Source organism: Pseudorca crassidens, chromosome 17 (assembly GCF_039906515.1).
Source record: "Pseudorca crassidens isolate mPseCra1 chromosome 17, mPseCra1.hap1, whole genome shotgun sequence".
Classification (NCBI taxonomy): Eukaryota; Metazoa; Chordata; class Mammalia; order Artiodactyla; family Delphinidae; genus Pseudorca; species Pseudorca crassidens.
The window spans coordinates 79970170-79976474 of record NC_090312.1 but is presented as its reverse complement, the minus strand read 5'-3'; the positions used below and the strand labels follow the sequence as shown (position 1 = coordinate 79976474).

Below are 6305 nucleotides of genomic sequence, written 5' to 3'. Positions count from 1 at the left end.
CCGGTGGACAGACCTCTGCAGCCCGCATGAGAAAAAAGAGAGCTTCCAAGATGGGTTACTCCAGCAAAATGGGTGTCCTGGAGCCAGCGTGCGCCAATGTCCACAGCTCCAACCCATCGCCGAGGATGTCTCAGAAGTGGAGAGCGCTGGCTGACTTCACGTTCTGTGGGTCACTGCACATAGCGCCCCATCCAACAGGGCAGCCGGCTGCTTTCCTAAATTTGCAGCAGAGGGACTTGGATTGCCCTGCTGCGAAATCCAGAAAGAAAGTGCTGGACGCTGGGGTTGACAAAACTCATAGGCTTAGCCCAATGAGAAAATTAATAATTAATTTAAATGATCAGTTAATTAATTAAATGGAGGCCAAATAAAGAGGCTGTTAGATTTTCCAGTCTGGTTATAGCATTCTATGTTAAAATTATCAAATTCAAGTGTGACAATCTTATATTTTTAACTTATGATACTTAGCTTATTATCTAATAAAAAAATCTCAATAATAAAAATACTCTATAATAAGCTGTTATAAGATGAGGTGCTGCTTGCAGCAACATGGATGGACCTAGAGATTGTCATACTGAGTGAAGTAAGTCAGACAGAGAAAGACAAATATCATATGATATCACTTATATGCGGAATCGAAAAAGAAATGATACAAATAAACTTATTTACAAAGCAGAAACAGACTCACAGACTCAGAGAGTGAACTTCTGGTTACCAGGGGAGAAGGGGGAGGGGGAGGGATAGTTAGGGAGTTTGGGATTGACATGTACACACTGCTATATTTAAAATGGATAACCAACAAGGACCTACTGTAGAGCACAGGGAACTCCGCTCAATATTATGTAACAACCTAAATGGGAAAAGAATTTGAAAAAGAATAAATACATGTGTATGTCTAACTGAATCACTTTGCTGTACACCTGAAACTAACACAACATTGTTAATCATCTATACTCCAATATAAAATAACAAGTTAAAAAAAAAAGATGAGGTGCTGTGCTTTGTTATTCTGCAGGGAACAAAATATTTACTAGACATTTATTTAGGAATTGGGAACCCTACTCTGTACTTTACATGTTGTCTCATCTTATTATAACACTCACTGTTCTTTAGGGTTTACTAGGTTCCAAACCCTGTACGAAAGTCTCTATATGTATTATTAATTCATTTAATTATTATAATAACCCAATAAGACTGTTAGTATCCTAATTTTTCAAAGTGGGCACATGGGGCACAGAGAAGCTGAGTAACTTGCCCGAGGTCACACAGTAAGCTCGGAGCTAGGACATTCACAGGAATCTGGCTCCAGGGTGTGTTTGCTCCAACCACAGCTGCCTTCCAAAAACCCCCAATGAATTGTCCTCTGAGAAAGTGACAGCCGTCAGACCTTCCCACCAAAAGGATGTGCTGCTTCCTTTGCCCACTTATTTTATTCCACACATCTGAAGAGCAGAGACAGCTTTTAGTAAATGTTGGCTGAGCAAATAAAGGTATAAGTATTATTATCTTAGTTGTACAGGAAAAGTGGGAGCTCTGAAGAGCTAAGTCAGGCAGAACCACTCAAGATGCAGTCTACTATGTCTGCTTCTAAAGCCCTGATGTTTGCCTGTCTCTCACTGTTGGCAACATGGGATCCATCCCCGCGCTATGGATTCTCCCAGCATGCATTGTCATGCATGTGTTTGCAAGACGTTCTCCTCAATTCACCTAAGAACTTCTTCAGGGGAAGGGGGTGGGTGTGGGGGGGGAGAATGAATGGGAGTGGGGAGTCATTTTATTCTCCTTGGCGTCCCCAGCTGCCCACTCACTCTTTATAACAAACGAAGAACATGCAGCACAGTTCGCTGGAGGTATTATAATAGAAATTCCATGTTATTTTTTTACAGAAAGTAACCAAGAGGAGACCATTTTTATTCTATCACTTTAACTTTTGCTTGAGACAAACATTAACAAGTGTCCCCTTCCAGAAATCTTGCAAATCAATTTGTGTAGTCACTGAGGTCCTGCAGCCATCTGTTACTCAGCTGTGAAAGTTGTTTATTCATACTTTTGCCCATTCATCTGTTTTGTGTTTCCTTTTGTCCACTTCTCACTTAAGATAAACAAAAAACTCTCAGCGTGCGACGGAAGCCAAGACCCGAATCTGCCTCTGCCCAGAAGAAGGGTGTTTGTCAAGGGAGGGAGAACAGACGGTGGAGAGAGGAAAACCCCCTTCTTACTCTTCCAAGACAGAAGGTCAGTTTGAATTTCTGATTATGTAGTCCTGCATGTCTGACCTTTGAAATGCCCCTTGGATTTCAAAAAACATGAGCAGTGTCAGATGGAACCATTCTAGTCATACAAACATTTCCAACCCTATTACTACTTTTTGAATTGTTTAAAGAATTGCCGATTCTTTTACCTAGGCAAAAAGTTTGTTTCTCTAATTCAGAGAACAAGTTCATAGAAATGCACAGGTTTTCTAACAAAAGAAATACTATTCTCTTATCAACCCAGAAACAGAGGGAAAGATATTATTAGTAATTCCTCACCACCTTTTCCTAGTGATATTTTTGAATCAGTTTCCTCCAATTAAATGTTGTTAGTGACAGAATACCCAAACCAAATTGAGTTAATCAAAATGAAATGAATTATTCCACATACCTAAAAAGTCTAGAGGTGGGACTGAATTCAGGAAGGTCTTGATCAGAACTTAAGAAAAATTACTATGTGCTGGTTTCTTCTGTCTTGCTGCCCACTGTGCAGATCTCATTCTCATGTGCCTCATACATTAGCCAGATGGAGGAGAGAACTTCAGTGACAGTTTCCAGGTACTCTGCAGAGGGGAAGGATTATCTCTCTTAGTTCCAGAAGCCTCAGCAAATATCTGGCTATCATTCATTAACTTTGATGGTGATACATCCATTCTCCAACCAACCACTGAGGCCAGAGGAAGCCAAGGCTCTGATGGACCAAGCCTGAATCACTCACAACTTCCGGAGCTCGAACTGGGGATGGAGAGGTGAGTCTACCTGCTGGAACACTAATAGACCCTCAGAAGAAAGTCTGGAGCTATTAATCCGAAAAGGGCAAACAGATAACTAACAGGAAAGATACAAATTGCTAACTGTGTAACAGTACCTGCATACTATGGAAAATTAATCATAGATTTGTGTGTGTGTGTGTGTGTGTGTTTGTGTGTGTGTGGTATGTGGGCCTCTCGCTGTTGTGGCCTCTCCCGTTGCGGAGCACAGGCTCCGGACACGCAGGCTCAGCGGCCGTGGCTCACGGACCCAGTCGCTCCGCGGCACGTGGGATCTTCCCGGACCGGGGCACGAACCCGCGTCCCCTGCATCGGCAGGCGGATGGACTCTCAACCACTGCGCCACCAGGGAAGGCCCTAGCAGCAGCTTTTGAAGAATGCAAATATATACAGTCCTGCAGGACAGCAAGCATAAGTCTTGCTGGCAATCTGGAGGTGTCCCCTGGCCAGCATATGCAAAAGCTGGGGATCTAGACCAGCGTTTAAGCCCCTTGCTGGGACTTAGCATGTGGAGTCAGGCAGACAGAGAGTGAAGAGACGGCACCTCCCCAGAAAGCAGGCCCGCTATTCTCAGATGTGCCAAATCTGAATGCTGCCCCTGAAGGTGAAGCTCCGGGACCGGGAAGTAGGCCTTCTGGAGAGGCTGAGGGAGTGTTTGAGACTGCTGTCCATGCAGTGCCCTGGGGATGGCAGCCTGCCATTCATGGGACCTAGGACTGCAAGCCCCTCCCTTTGGGTACCAGAGTCAGGCGATCAAGGGGTATCCATTCCCTGGGTGGCAGCCTCAAAAGCCGGTGCACCGGAGGTATAAACCAGGGCAGCGGATGTGCGTAGAGGCTCCCGTCGGGGAGGTTCTGGTGCTCTGCAGAGCAGTAGAGGGAGGGTATGTGGGTGGTGCCCACGGGCTGGAGTGAGGCAGAGGGACAGTGGACAGATAGGGCCCTCCAGCCTCTCCCCCAGAGAGCAGCCCAGACCCTGCCCCTCAGACCAATGCTTTAAAATCAGCGGATGAGTCTCTCTCACATAAAGTCTGGGTGCTTTTCCAAGAGCCGTTCCTCTGTTCCCACAGCCCGCAGGTCTCGTGGGCACAAAGCCCTGGAACTTCAGATATTTGTGGGGTTGGTCTCTCAGGTGTGGAGCTGAAAAGTCTGAATGCCTGATGCGGGCCACAAAGCCTTCAGTTCTCAGGGAGAAGCTCCAGGTTCTGAGTTTCCTCCCAAATGTGGGTAGCTGTGCTGGCGATGGGGTTTACAGTGAGGTCGTGTCCCAGCCTCTCCTCCCCTCTTTGACGCGGTTTGCCTCTTGTTTGCTCGATGTGAAGGGGTCGCTCTGCCAGTTTTTAGTTTTTTTTTCAGAGGAACTTGTTCCCTGTAAAACAGCTACAGATTCCATGTGTCTGTGGGAGGAGGTGGGTTCAGGATCTAAGTCACCATCTTGAACTGGAACCTGGAGAAAAAGATTCTAAAAGGTGGAACAAATTTGGGGAACCCTGGGGAAAAGTCACACAGCTTTCCTCATTATAGTCTTTAATATCAAAGTGTGGTTTTTGAATCTCCAGGAAAGGGATACATTATTCAGCATTTCCCAAATTTGACGAAAGCATCCTGACATGTGTACCTGTGTGCACGCACACACAGCCCTCGAGAGCATCTCTCGGGACTGGTGATCCAACTGTGGTGGGCAGAATGCCCCCCAACAATGCCCATGCCTGTATCCCCACGGCAAAAGGACTTCGCAAGTGTGATTAAGTGAAGGGACCTTGAAGATGGGGGGTGGGTGGATTGTTTGGGGTTATCTGGACGGGTTCAATCAACTCACATGAGCACATGAAGCAGACCGCTGCCCCAGCCTGGAAGCAGAAGAGGAAGTCGGAGGGGGAAGTTAGAGAGATTCAAAGTAGGGGAGGGGTTTGATGCTCCACGGTTGGTTGTGAGATGTAGAGGGTCATCTGGAAGGAGAGGAACTCAGGTGGCCGCAGCTGACAGCCAGCAAGGAAATGGGGCTCCGGTCCTACACAGAAGAAACTGGGTGCTGCCAACAACCTGGAGAAGCTTGCAAGTAGCTTATTCCCCAGAGCCTTCGGAAAGGGACTCAGCCCTGCCATCAATCAGCCTCGTGAAACTCTAAGCAGACAGTGCCGCTGGGAGGCTCCGTGTCAGACTTCTGACTTAACTGGGAGATGAGAGCTAGATGTTTGAAAACGTTATGTTGGGGGTAATTTGTTATGGCAGCAATAAAAGTTACTTTCCCTTCATCTCTCATCACTGCCTGCTTTTCCTCTGCACACCATTCACACTGCCCTGCCTGTGACTCCCTAGAAACAGATGTTCTCTCAAGCGTCTTGGGTTTGATCACTATGCCTGGAATGCTCTTTCCTTCATTTCTGTTCTTTCCAAGATGCAGCCTCTAATCCTCACCTCTTACCCCACACGCTCAGCAAGTCCTGACTGCTAAATCCATCAGGGCCCCATCTAAGCAACATCGGCTCCAGCACTGCCTGGTCTTCACGTGGGAGCTTATGGTCCCCATTTTCTGGTCCAGCTCTCCCAGGGGCCTTGAGAACAAGGGGGTGAACTTAATTAAACAAAGAGGCCATCAGGCTGAAGTGGCTCGAATGCTGTGGCAGCCTAGGTAAGTAACTCAAAACCTAAGCCTGCACTGGCCTCCAGGTTACAAAATCAAAACCCAAGGACATCCAATCACAAGCAGCCCAGTAGGATTTTAGCTGTAACCAACCAACCGTTTCCTTACTCTGCTTCTGCCTTTTCTCTGTACAGTGTCTCCCCAGCTCCTGTCGGTGGAGGGCCCCTAAGCACTTCCTGTTTGTCGCTGCCTGATTCAAACGGATTCTTACTCAAACTGTTAGAAATTTGAATATGCCTCAGTTTACCTTTTAACAAAGGACACTATCTTATTCATGTTTTCATCTCCACTATCAGGCTGGTATACAGAAGGTGATCAGTAAATGGGTACAACTGATGAATCCAGACAAACATAGCTAGTCAACTGCTTACATTGCAGGACTGAACTTCAAAAGAGATGAAGCCTGGAAACAGAGCTCTGGGGCCCCCTGAAGTGTGCAGACAGCACAGCCCACCCAGCACAGAGGATGGGATAATACTTCGAAAAATATCTTCCAAAGTATTTTCAATCCTTGCACGTTCTGTTGCCCTGAGGTTCCCTTCCCAATCACTAAAAGTCATTCATTTCTTCAGAGAGGGAGAGTACAGCCGAGAACAAAGGTGCCCTGACTTGGCTCTGAGTTTCTTATTAGGCTTCTTTT

The 6305-nt window shown here is 46.5% G+C and overlaps 1 long non-coding RNA gene across 1 annotated transcript; it reads right to left on the bottom strand.

The window, feature by feature from the left end:
* Nucleotides 1–1957: 1957 nt before the first annotated feature.
* Nucleotides 1958–4479, bottom strand: LOC137209870 (uncharacterized). The gene is made up of 3 exons (XR_010936158.1): nucleotides 4046–4479; nucleotides 2644–2815; nucleotides 1958–2092 (listed from the first exon to the last, which is right to left on the bottom strand). It is a non-coding gene; the product is annotated as an uncharacterized lncRNA (long non-coding RNA).
* Between the last annotated feature and the right edge of the window lie 1826 nt (nucleotides 4480–6305).